A 13,783-nucleotide genomic window follows, 5' to 3' on the forward strand; every position below is an offset into this window, starting at 1 on the left:
TTTTCTTTTCCATTGGTATGCTGACCGCTTGTGATATGTCCACTTCTCGAACGGATATGACTTTTGGTATCTGGATATAGCATTTTAATTAATAAAATCGATCGTAATGAATAATCCAGCTGTCAATAGCGACATTTAACATTTACTGAAAAAAGTAGATTCTAAGAAAAGAATGCAAATGCACGCGTAATTTATACGAATTACATATACATACGTTTAACAATACTTAACATGTTACTTTGGAATTTTTGTAGCTATAAATATTTAGTATTACTTTAAGACTCCGTTTCTAACGACAAAGTGACGTAAATTCAACCGCGTATGTATATACGAATTCAACATCTTTCTTGTTAGTAAAAGTGAACCAGCGCCTGGTGATAAGACGATTTCGTTTGTGCGCGAAGGAAAATAATCCTGAGTTATGCGATACCTAGCCATCCTCGAAATACTTTTTGAGAACGACCCATTTCGATATGGTTACTGAAAAATGACACGCCAACTATGGCAAGTACTTTACAACCGGTGAATAAAATTTTTAATATAAAAAAGTATTAATTTTTTTACTATATATATATTATATACATTGTATATATATAATAAATGTTTTAAAATCGTCAAAAATGTAAACTAAAAAAATTGTAATTATATTAGTTAATAAATAAATATATTCTTTTAATATACTGTAATACAACTTGAAACCACACAAAAGTTATTTTTAAACTCATTTTTTTTTTTTACGTTAATTAATTTCTATTATGTCATAAATTTTATTAACTTTGGTTTTGTTAAATTGAAAATTTATTTCACTGCAAAGAATCTCAATTGCATTAAAACAATTCAGATTTCCACCTGCTGCGTACCGGTTAAACTATCAGGCTTCTTTCCCAGGCAGCTTTACAATCCGAGAGCAATCCTCCGACTTAAGTTTGCGGTTACAGTGTCGAGAACGTCTGCTCAGAGCTAACTATTGTACGGATATTGAAGAGAAAAGGACGACATATATCTTCTAAATGAGGCAATTAGAAACTATAGGTGCCGAATTTGTCTTATTATAGAATCAATGGCTCGTCTCGTAATTTTTCTGATATACAAAAAAGGAACAATAAACTTATCAGTATTATACATTATATATACTCTATTACTAATAGAATATAATGAAAAATAAATAAAAAATGTGCTCTCGTAGAAAAAAACATATCTAATCCATCTGTATTAATACTCTGAAATTTTGCCAAAGAAGAATTTTCAAAAGAAATTATTTTGTTAACTATTTATTAAAACGCAAAGCTAACTATAACGGCTGTTTTCCAAATCATAATCGTCATCCATATTCATTACATCTTGCCACTCGTAGAAGGACGCACTAAATAAAAGCAACGAAATAAATAATCTTCCTGCGCGGAATTATAATACATCGACAGTGACAACTAAGAAGAAGAATCAGCGTAAAGGAAGAAAATGAAAAAAAAAAAAAAAAAAGAAAAAAGATACGCGGCATCATCATTATTATGAATGAGATTTACACTGTCTGACAGACGGCCGAATATTTCAGTAGGTAAACCAATATATCCTTGCTTGTGCGCACGCCCTCCCCCCATCTGCACATGCAAATAAAGCAGGTTGGCCAGTACGTGGCAAATATTTGTTTAGACTTTTCGTCGACGTGCCGGCTCAGAATTGCATCGACGGCAAAGACGGTCTACTCTCCGTCAGAAAATCTCACCAATTTTAATATCATCCTATATTTGCATGACATTTATTATAATATGAAACTATATGCACACGAATATGCGATATCGCGACGAAGACGAGTTTTCAATCAGAAAAGAGATGATTTTAACTCACGTTATTCGAGACATCTGCACATTCTTTATAAAAATATACTTATAATCAGAATAATAATGATATTCAATAATAGAAATTGCAGAAATTAAATTAAAAAGCAAATAAATAATAAATTACTCTGTCAATAGGCAATGCTTGATTGCGGATAAAACTATTATTTATGCGGTGCAAATCGACATACTTTTTTGATACTTTTATATATTCCTCTAAAAATAAAAATAACAAAAAACTATTTCCAATTTAAAGATTATTTAAAGGTGTTAAAATAATCTGCTATTATTAATTACTAATCCGTCAATATCTATTAATCCTTAAAAAGATTGCCTTTATATACAACTGCTTTTAATATTGTAAATAAATTATTAAATTGTTCTAATGCGGTCGTACACATATTTTTATAATAGAAATTCTTTACTATGTTATTAAAGCTATAATTAAAATCAATAACGTTCTTAATTGTGTGTGTATTTTGCATCGGCAGAACTTGTAATAAGAAAAAAATTTGCAACAAACACATATATAAGTAAAACAAAGTCAAGTTTTCATGTGTTGCAAAGGCAATGTAATTTCTTTTTTATCCAAATAAAAATTAAAGGCAAAAATATACGATAAATTTAATAAAATTTTATTTTCACGTCAATCTAAATGCTATTGTCAAGAAAAATTGCTTCTTCTTTATATCGTTCTAAAATGGATTTTACTTGCAAATTTCTTCTCGCGACAGCAGGTGAAGCTTTCACAGATGATTTTATTTTTCTTGTCTACTTGTTATCATATGATGCATCGAGCTATCTCGTCTTTTTATTTCATAGCAATCATGCGGACAGAACGAACAATTATTAAATTCACGGCGCCGACAAGAGTCGTTTCATGCTCAGCAATTTCCGTGTGTTGCGTTCTTTCATTACATTGAAGATTATCGACGTAAGCCGACGAGCTTGTTAAATTTTAGCTGATGTACATTCGAAATATTGTCAATAATCCTCAACGCGATGATCGCATGTTATTTCAGTTATTCAAAAATAAAATGAATTAAGTAATTTATTCTCTATATTTCGGATATAAGTATATAAATTTAACGATTTCATGTTACATTTATATGTAACTTATGTTAAAACTTAATTAGTGTACGCATTATTTCTACTTTAGTTTACAGAAATTGTTGTGTTTACACCATATGAATGTAATACTATCTTTTATAATCATGTATACTATATTAGCAATATAATTATGTTACTTATGTCAAAACTGTCAGTTTAAACATTACTTTAAAATCATTGTTTGCCATATCCATAAATCTCGATATTTTTGGCTATAAATTTTTCGTTTTTTCAATATATTTCAGTAAATATTTGTAAAATATTTGAAAAAAATAAGCTAAAAAAATCTGCTCTGTTTTTAATTGAATCAAATGTGCAAACAAGCGGCAAAACAATAGCAGAAAAGACACTTTTTTTTTTTTTTTTTAGAGAAGGAATAATCGGAAGTTATCGATTGACACGACGGAATCGGAATATCCAGGAGACGAATGCACAGTTGGAATTGAGAGTCCTGTGAGTAAAGTGAGAACGGCAAGCGCAAACCCAAAGAAGAGGACTCGCTCGAAGACTGAAAGAAAATGATCGAGGAGGACTCATTGATGCCGAGGCACAATGGACGGAGTTCACTTTCTTCGACGAGCCTCGTTAATCAGCATCGCGATTACCGATTATCGATTTTATAAAGAAGAGTGAGAATTGCTACAATCTTTTATGTATTAACATGTCTAATAAATGCCACAATGACAAATAAAATATAAAATAACATTATACAATTGACACGTCCAATATTAAAACTTTCCAATGATAACACATGATTTTGCAAAACTGATGTCAAATATACTTCAATATTTTTGTCTAAAATTTCAATAATAAAGATTAATATTTTACTGTGATAAAAAAAACTAAGAAAATTATTTTTATGTAAAATTTAATTTACATCTATGTATAAAAATATGCAGTACATTATATATGTAGAAGCTGTGGATTGTATTTTATCACAATATGCATTTAGTTATAGCTAATATTTCTTATAGAGTTAAGATATTTTTCAATGAAAGTTTCACTATCATTTGTTGAAACTTTCATTCGTATATCGGATCTTGTATAAGTAGTTAATGTATTACGATCAATATTCCAACTCTGCACTTTTATACGTATGCTTACATGAATCTTTCGAGATACAGGATCGATGCGAACATTACTGGAGCATAAACGCATTTCAAAATTGATCGACAGAACCGTGAGGGAGCGGAGGCAGGGAAAGGGAAAAAGATTGATGATTTCGCAGCGAAAATAAAAAAAAAAAACCGCGGGGGCTTGCCTACTTTTGTCTCGACCCTAGGAAATTTTCCAAGTTATATCATTAATTATATCGCGATACAGTTGATTTACATCGGCAGCGGCGCGCAGCCACGGTCGATAGTTTCGCGACGTCGATGTCGGCTTATAGTAATGATTCACTGTTCGCTCGTTCGTTTCGCGAATAGGCGGCGCGCGAAATTATTTAAAAATCACCTCTTCACTCGCGTCGCTCTCTTATTTAAGTCGTGTACACGCTTCGGAGAGACTTGTTCGGACGCGGTCTCAGGTGGATTGCAGTATTCTCCTGTCAGGCCGCGGCCTATTAATTTTGTCGCGCTAATCTCCAATCTGCGTCTCCTTACTTTGCAAAGTATTACGTAGGATCCGTGACTCCAGCCGCGACAAGCAATACTCGTTATAATAAATCGTTTTGCGTCCTAATCCCCGGGCCGCGAGATTTCCTAAACGCAACTTGCGTTCTGTCAGATCTCGGAGACGTACTAGATCTCCCGTACGAATTTTGATAAATGTATAGTTTGACATCTTCTTCTTCGATTGTACATCCGGCCAAAACATACATTTGCAGCTTGCAGATGTAGCTTCTTCAGAGAAGGAATTTTTCCAGATAAATATCCTTTAAGCGGCAAAAGATTGTGTGATAGCCAAAAGTAATTGTAACTTTTTAATTCAAGATATCGTCAAAATAAGATTTATCCCGAATTTAAAAAATAATAATTTTTAGCATCCAGATCGAATATTCAAATATAATTCAAAATTTTTATTTCAATGTGTAGCGTGAAATCTTTGAAGTCTAATTCAACAAAAAAACCTACGTAAAGAATGATTATATAATAAAGATGTCATAATCGAATAAAAATAATTACATAATCAAGCGAAAAACTGTAACACGTTTCTGTTATAAAGACTGAATCTTTTCTGCACAAGTTGCAAGTTTTATTTTATTATATCCAAACTAATCGCATTGGAATAATAAATATTGCTCCGCAAGTGTACAGTTGTTCTTCGCAGAAGAGAGAGAGAACAAATATATATATATATATATATCATATTCTTCTCGTCGAGTAGGAAGAATATAAGAAACACTTTACGCAGCGTAGCGAGCGTCATTAAAGACTGCTTTAACATTTAAGAACGCCGAGAATCCTCTCCTTTAAAGTTTCTCCTTTGCACCGTCCGTTAACAAAAGTGTCGCTTACCTCTTGTTACATTTATAAAACGAGCCATGATATTTTGAGACGCGATGCATAGCGTCGACAAAGGATACGACGATTGTACGTACATACATATTTCTCAGATGAGCATACAGTAAGATAAACGATATTTTTAATGCAAACGCGATCTGAATCGCTTTAAATACAGGTAAGACCAAATTTCATAAACTTTTATTTCACTAAAAATATATTTGGATTTCAGTAAGATTTGAAAGTATGAATTAAAATACCTAAAACTTTAATATAACACGTAATAATATATTGTATAATAATATGCGAGATTTAAAATTCGATTTAGTACATACAGTTTTTAGTATACATTTTTAATTAAATACTTTGATATCATGAATACTGTTTTACATTGCAATGAGATTGATTGTGAATAAAAAAAATATACGCAATAAAACAAAATATTAGTTAAACTATTACAATATAAATTTATTGTTTCTACTGATAAGTTGAATAAAAACATTTTATAAGAGATAAAATCACATCAAATGATATAATATCATTAAAATGATATACACTTTATTTATTCAATTTGATTGCACAAATTTTTCTACATGAAGGAAATAAAATTTTCTGCCGATACGAAATATACGGTAAAATATTCATTACGCATATATAACTAATATGTATGTTCTGATGTAATCAAATGCACGCCCAAAAGCTTAAAGATGAAGTTTACAACGTACAAGTACATTCACCGACATAATCGCAAAAATTATATCGACCTATATCCGTTGTAAAAGCATTGTATATTTAATATAAACCCGATATTAAAATATATATATAAATTTATGAATATAAGAAACAGAATAATATTAATGTCCTCTTATTTATTCGTGTCATCGAAAAAGAATTATTTTGAAAAGTTTATTTTAAATCGTATAACTTGAAACTTGTCACATCAAGCGTTTCTGTTAACGGAAAAACAATTACATATTGATCAAGAAATCCATAAATAAAGTAGAGAAAGAAATTATTAATTTACAATCTCGGAGAGACCGGACTTTATTCATGGCGTTCTAATTATTTCGCGGTTGCAGCGGAAGTGTCTTGACTGGTCGTCAACGTGCTCGTCCCGCTAACAGCCGTGCTACAATTTATGATTGGTTTCGCGGCGTACCGCGAGGTGGAAAAAGAATGACGATAGAACGAAACAAATTATTTCATTGAATATTCAACAGTTGCCAGAAACAGATCCGTTATTCAGTGGTTACACCGACCGTGTGCCGATCGTGCGCGCGAACATACTCTGTCGCCACTCAAAATATGTATTTTCCGTTTGTATGGGAAAATAAATAATATTTGTCGCCGACGCAATTCTCTCGCGCGATTGCGCGTCGCGACGGCCCCGAAATATTTATCGGAAATATTGGCCGGGAAAAGTATCTATAGGATATGCGTCTATCTCCTTATTTTGTGTGTGTGTGTGTGTGTGTATGTGTTAAAAGTGTAATTACTATAGATAAACGCACGATTTACTCGTGTGTGAATGCTTTGAAAAAAATCGCAAGCCAATGTGAGCAAATTGTATGAGTGATCGACCCACACGTATCACTCATCGAGTACTATATTATATATTTTGAAATATCTGCCGATGAGAGAGAGAAGCATCTGCTTTTCGAATGCATCAAGAGCAACATGTTGTTCTACTGAACCGTATCGGATGTCCAAAATGTATGTAATAGTCTTGGTTCTGTATATCGTTTACTTCAACGTACAATGACATTATGTATATTTATCTGACAGTACGTTATAGAGCTATTTAAGTTTCACACAATTCGTCCGCGAGTCAATTACAAACTAAAACTCATGTATAAATGAAAAACAAAAATTTTTCCAAAAATAAATAAACCGATGTTAATTTATTTTATATTAAAAAATATAATTGTGCTAATATATAAAATATAAAAATATAAAAATTTTCTTCTCTCTCTCTCTCTCTCTCTCTCTCTCTGTAATAATTATTTCTTTAAAATATAATATATTGTACCAATTGAAATAATTGTAATCAGAGAATAGCTAGTTTAAAACATCACGCAAATAACGTAAATAATGTTATCTATTATGGGTCGATCGACATGATCGTAGCTTTCGTTGTTGAATCAGAGACCAGGGAATGAAGGCCGAAGTCGCGGACGCATCAAACGGAACATCTCTCTCGCGTCGCTTTTTGCCCCTAAACCGTGAAATTTTCGCTTTACAAACTCCCAAGCAGTTTATTGAATTATTCACCAGATAACGAGCCCGCCCTCGACCGCCTAAGAGAGAAGACAATTACCAGGAAACAGCTCGAGATAACAACAACAACAACGACCGACATCCTCGAGCAGTCAGCCGGTGTCGCGGGACTTTGTCGGATACGGGGCCGCGACACTGCACCACGACGACTACGACGATGATGATGACATCGAGAGAACGAGGTTGCGCGACGCCCACCCGGCAGCCATTTACCGGAGAACATCCGAGGCGAGCCGTTATCTTTATAGTTCGACGGCGGTATCTGGATCGGCCGCGACTGTTAATTAACGCGGCTTCTTTCGCGGGAGACTGAGAGACTGCAGAATCTCGCGCACGCATCGGTCCGTTTTCTCTCGCGTCTCTCGCCTATGCGGATGTACGAACGCGTTTGTATACGTTTGCGCACGCATATGTATGCGTGCGTGTGTGTTATAGACCGCAGCTGGTGCAGCGAAATCGGAGAATTTAGGATTGGTATCGACGGCGTCGTCTTCCGAAGCGAACCGCGTTATTCGCCGCACGCTAGAATTGTGAGACGTGCTCCCATTTCCTGCTTGTATATTCGTATATTTCTTATCGAAGAATCAGAATCGAATTTTATATTATTACATTGTTACGTAAGATATTAATGTTGATTTTAACAACCTAACATTAATAAATTAGAAAATATTCGGTTCCTTTTTGTAATTTTCAGCGCTTGATTTTCAACCGAGATAGCAGTCGCAAATGTTATCCTTTCCAGTTAGACTCACATCAAAGTCTAAACCCAACCTCGGTCTCTCTCCGCAATCTTCATTCTTATGCAATCCTCTCTCATTGCCTTCTTTAACTGCAACACTACCGGCACGGCTTTTCCGGCAACAGAAATGCCGCTACACGGAAACTTGACGCAAAGTCGGCACGTGTAATACTTTGAGGTCTGATTAAGCCTTGTGTGCGGTCGCCGCTGAGAACCCGGAGTGATGCTAATTAGTTTCGCCAGAGGAGACGACCTAGTATATCACAAAATTTGCGAGAGACCACGTGCGTCCGGCAAAAAATAGGAGGAGGAAAAGCATCAGCGGAGAAAGAGAGATGAGCCTGTTAGTTCGCGCTTTGCAGAGTGGATCATTATTTTTTACCGAGGATTCGCATAATTCCATCATCATTTCGGGACCGAAATCGGCATCAGAATTGCCGTCCGTATAATATGCTTTTTTTTTTTTTTTTTTTTTTTTTTTTTAAATTGGCCGGACGCGAAACACGGAGGGCTGCCACCGTAGTCGACCGTTGAAAATTACGAGCAACGATAGTTGCGCAGCTATCGTCGCGGTAAAGCGAGGCAACGAAAACTTGCAGCAGCTCACAATAAACCTCCAACAATTCTACGTTTATCGCGGCTTTTATGTTTGCGGTCTTTAGGAAACTTTACGGTATTCATCGCGCGCGGTTATCGAAACCGGGAAAATAACGATGCGTATATTTGCGTGGCCCGTCCATAATGTTCGGCAAGTTACGGTCAAAGCGATTCGCCGGACACTATTGTTTCGCGCAACTTGTCCGTACAAATCGATGACTGACATATACGAATCTTATCGTGCAGTATATATGATATTTGATTTCGTGATCAGTAACATTCTCAGAGACAACTCGAAATATTTTTCAAAAAGAAAATTGAGTAAAGTCTCGAGATTCAAGAAAAGCGTCTCTTATATAATTATTAAAAAAATAACACCTAGAAATGATAAGGAAGGAAAAGGTAAAATTTGATCAACAACTATTAACGCGAGAGACGCGGCGACAATAAACGGCGACTCTTCGCAAATATTTCTACCAGTGCATTGAAACGCGATGCCATGAGAAAGATCTTAACCGTATGCATCTCGAAATGCGTTTACACGAGAACCCTCTTCTTTTTTGTTCGCAAACGTCGCTCGCAGCGACGGTTCGATATCACAAGGATCTGAATGCGGAAAGCTTCGTGCATGCGTCATTCTATTGCAGGAACTGCGGCTCAGAAAGCGGTTGACGTTAGGTGTCCCGGATAATCGTGCTGTTCCGGCTGCAGAAACTGTTGCTGCTGCAGCAACCCGGCCGTAACAGTAGCACGCAGATGTCATCGATGCACTTCGTGTTTCAAGCAAATGGGATTAACGTTGCAACAATGTCTGCATCCGATATTACTACTTGTATTTGTCGATTATTACATCTTGAGATCGAGAGACACTACTTATATCTCTGCTAAATTATTTTGTCTCATTTTTAAATCTTGTATCACATGATTATAAAATTCTTTGGAAAATATCGCTTGCAAGCAAACATTTTAATATCTATGTAATACAAAAAAATTATCATATTTTATTGTGATATAAATACAAAATTTTTGTAGTAATAAAATGATAAACTTATATCACTATATATGCAGTTTAAAAAATACGTCGAAATTTAGTTGTTATTTTTAGCATAAAATAATAAAATGAGAGTTTCAAATGTACATTCGTAAATATTATATCTTATTTACAAGTAGGAAGTAGCAAATAAACCAAAGTAACTAAAGAATTATAAGCGCAATATAGCCGCCTAATTATAACAAGTTGACGTAATTGCAGCCCGATTCTTTTTTATGTTCTTTTTGTATTCGCACGTTGAAAAACACATAATTATAGCGCAGCTGATAACAATCGATTGACCAAAGAACAATATCACGTAAATCCGGTTTAATGCGTATCGCGAGAAGTAGATTTTCCGGATTTCCGGTGACGAATTTTCGCGAGATACCTAGACTTTTAAAGCCGACAGAGACTTAGGGCAAATTAGAAAACGTTATCAAGGCGGCGACTCACCGCAAATGAAAATTCCTCTCGTTAAACAGTTTCCCCAGTTTCGTTCTATGTGATATATCTGTCAAATACCTCCGGAAAGTTTTGTCTATAGGTTTTAATTTTTTCAATTCTCGACACCGTATCTTTTACCGCGTTCCCTTTTCCTTATTTCTCCAGAGATTCATTCATCCTTGCTTTAATCTTAACAATCCTCGGACACTCTTCTTACAGTCTGTTTTTTTCTCGTCTTTTTCTCCCTTTCTCGCAACAAAATATTTATCAAAATATGTTCTTCAATGTTGAATCCTATTACTTCCGAGTCGCTTTGACTCACCGTCCAATTAGATTGTTACCTGATTCACTAAATATGCGCCAAAGACGATTAACCGAAAAATTTCTTACTCTCAAATTAATGTACGCAACAATATATACAATCAATTATAAAATATAAAAAATTTTTAATACGTTTTACTCTATTCGCACATTAATCACATTATATGATTGTCTATTATTTATGAATAACTGTATTAACAACAGACTCCTATATGATATATACATATATATATCTACGGAGAGCATATTCGCACCAATGGCATCAACGTACCGCGCGGTACGTGTCCTCATTTTCTTGTTACCGGGTATAGAATACGAGCGCGCGAAAACTCGATCCGTCCGTATCCTTGGTTCCATTCCCTTTTCACCCTTTCGCCGTTTTGTCCCGCCACGTCTATTCTGCACGCTTCCTTTAGCTTTCTACGAATCGCCGTCCATCCGTTTTCATCCTATCTCGCTATTCGCACTTCCGTTCCCGCGTTGCCAGCCTCTTTGTCCTTGGCCCCGGCCAGTGGATATATCGCAATGTGTTTAGCCGAATCCTTTCGACACGCGTCTGTCAAAGTGAGCGCGAAGCGCTGGAGCGCCGCGGGCTCCTGTGATTAAAGAAAATTACGGGGCAGTGGATAATTACAGAGCGTGAGTGCGCGGACAGAGCTGACTGAAAGAGGGCATGTGGCAAGCCCGTTCCGCCCACACCTCACTGACCGCCGCGAAATTCCGTCGCCTCTCGCGGCGAGCCGCAGCAGCATCCTAGGCATCCTGTGGCACTGTATTGAAGGAACAAGGATACTGGACACCGGTGGTATAGTCGGGCTCGGTGTTCGTTTTCCGCCAGAAAATACTTTCTCCCCTCCTCTCTCTCTCTCTCGCTTTCTCTCTCTCCCTCTCTTTTTCGTTAGATCGAATTTTGCGGCTAAACGGCCACGATACGCATATAACTTAGAACGTTGTAATCGTTCATCGAGAAAATTGTTATCGGTAATTTTAGAAAGTAATAATCGAGAGCATAATCGAAAATTATGAATTTCGTTGGCAGATTTATGCACTGAAGGTGCGGTATTTCCAAACCAACGCGTCTTTTACAGACGTATATATAAAAGATAAAAAGATACGCGATAATAATATCATTCAATATATCTCATTCTATTTTTGATCTATTTATTGAAAAAATATTTGATTTGTTTAGTATGTATAAAAATATATGTAAAATCTGTTAAAATATGGACGTCGTAAATTTCGTTATGTTGAAAATTTTCAATCTATACGAAGAATGAAATGTAATAAAAATCACAATCATAAAATCGTATGACAGTCAAATATGGATTATTGCAGAAAATATATAGCTGTACCATTTGTTTCCATTAATAGTGCCAGAATCTCTACAAATCTCCCTTCAGGATTATGAAGGTTAAAACTGAAAAAACAGGATGCTTTGGTATCTACTCATATCCCGCATAGCGGACGGCCACAAAATTCTCTTGCTTCCTAGCTAACCGCAACATCATTTTGTCATCCATAGGAAAAAGAACGATAAACGAAAGGATGAGACGATTTCGCTGTTTTTCTCTTGAACAATATAACAATTTAATCTCACATGCCTTCGTACTTTCCATCGATATCAAAGGACAATAAAAATTTCTAAAATAGTCTTTGACTTGTCATACGAGAATCATTATCAAATAAAAAGTTGTTCCAACATGTATTTAGACAAGAATAGCGAACATCACAAATGATAAAAAATCTTTACATATGTTTAAAATAATTTGTTATATAAATGGAATTAATTATGTGTCAACTTAATCGATGATAAGATTGATTGTTTTAGAAATAGTAATATCTTTTTCTATGTAATTATTTATGTTTTTCACGCATCTAATTTGTGCCCACTATTCTTTATGACCCATTAAATTGTTTTGCAACTGAAAATATATCGAGGGAAGGAATTTGATGCGATATAGAATAATAATCTTTCAACGTACATTTTCTATCGAATTTACCTGTGCGCTATAGTAAATCGAATTTCACGGCTAAATGGCTCTTTTTGACGCCGAAATAATAACCCAGATTTAACCGTTATATGTCCGTGCAGTGCAAAAAATAGTTAATACGCTCTCACGAAAAATCTATCCGCCCTCGTACTATATTGGTCGAAATTTGCATTGGTAATGCGAAAGAAAGCGAAAGATAATTGCCAATTTTTAATTTAAGTAATTGTACTGCGAATCTAGAAATACACGACAATTACCAGAAACGATTTTCACACAAACAGCATTGTGGGGAAAGCATTTAATTTAAATAAACTCAAAATTTTTCTATACAATTTATCGATCGATCACAAGTTTTATATTATTATGATAATAGTGATGCGAAATAAATGCGCGAGTGCGACTTATTATAAATTGAAAATATTCCTTTTAAGAGAAAAAAAGACATTTAATATCTTTTAAAAAGTAGCGTGTCCTTGCCTATATGTGTGGAGTCATGCCATTCAAATTTCATCGCAGGGGAAAACCTGCTCCGCGCGGTATGGGCATTAAAAAATTGTACAAATTCTGGAGATTCTTATATTGCATCGAGTTCTGTGGCGCGGCCGGTCGACATTCTGGGTGACGGAAAAGTGTATTACATATCCGGATTGAGGAGATTGAAAAATTCCCTCCGATGTTACTTGAAAACGTCGCGCGAGGTGATTTTCGAAACTCTTTTTGAATGTAAAAATGCGATAAGTAATACTCGAAGTAAAATTTTCAATTTCTAATCTTCTTATTATGCAATTGCTGCAGACTCTTTGTCAAATTCATCATTTTTACAAAAAGCCTGCGCATCACATGTAAATTATAATTTTATTTTTCGTAATTTGCAGGCTTGTATATAAATCTTCACAAAAAATATATAAAAACAGAAATAAAAAAAGAAAACTAATATTCCATAAAATATATTCAATTTATTATCGCGTAAAATTTAACTTTCTAAAGATACT

At 34.9% G+C, this 13,783-nt stretch overlaps 1 protein-coding gene and 1 long non-coding RNA gene across 9 annotated transcripts in view; one reads left to right on the top strand and one right to left on the bottom strand.

The window, feature by feature from the left end:
• The window catches only part of LOC140672211 (lachesin), a 78,560-nt gene extending 74,923 nt beyond the window's left edge, over positions 1 to 3,637 (top strand). The window contains exon 11 of the transcript XR_012047851.1: positions 3,315 to 3,637. The gene's annotated coding sequence lies outside the window, so the exon portion shown is untranslated. The remainder of the gene's footprint in view (positions 1 to 3,314) is intronic.
• Positions 1 to 13,783, bottom strand: part of LOC140672214 (uncharacterized) — a 214,800-nt gene that overhangs the window by 136,158 nt on the left and 64,859 nt on the right. The gene's annotated exons all lie outside the window — the stretch shown is intronic.

This window comes from Anoplolepis gracilipes, chromosome 13 (assembly GCF_047496725.1).
Source record: "Anoplolepis gracilipes chromosome 13, ASM4749672v1, whole genome shotgun sequence".
Classification (NCBI taxonomy): domain Eukaryota; kingdom Metazoa; phylum Arthropoda; class Insecta; order Hymenoptera; family Formicidae; genus Anoplolepis; species Anoplolepis gracilipes.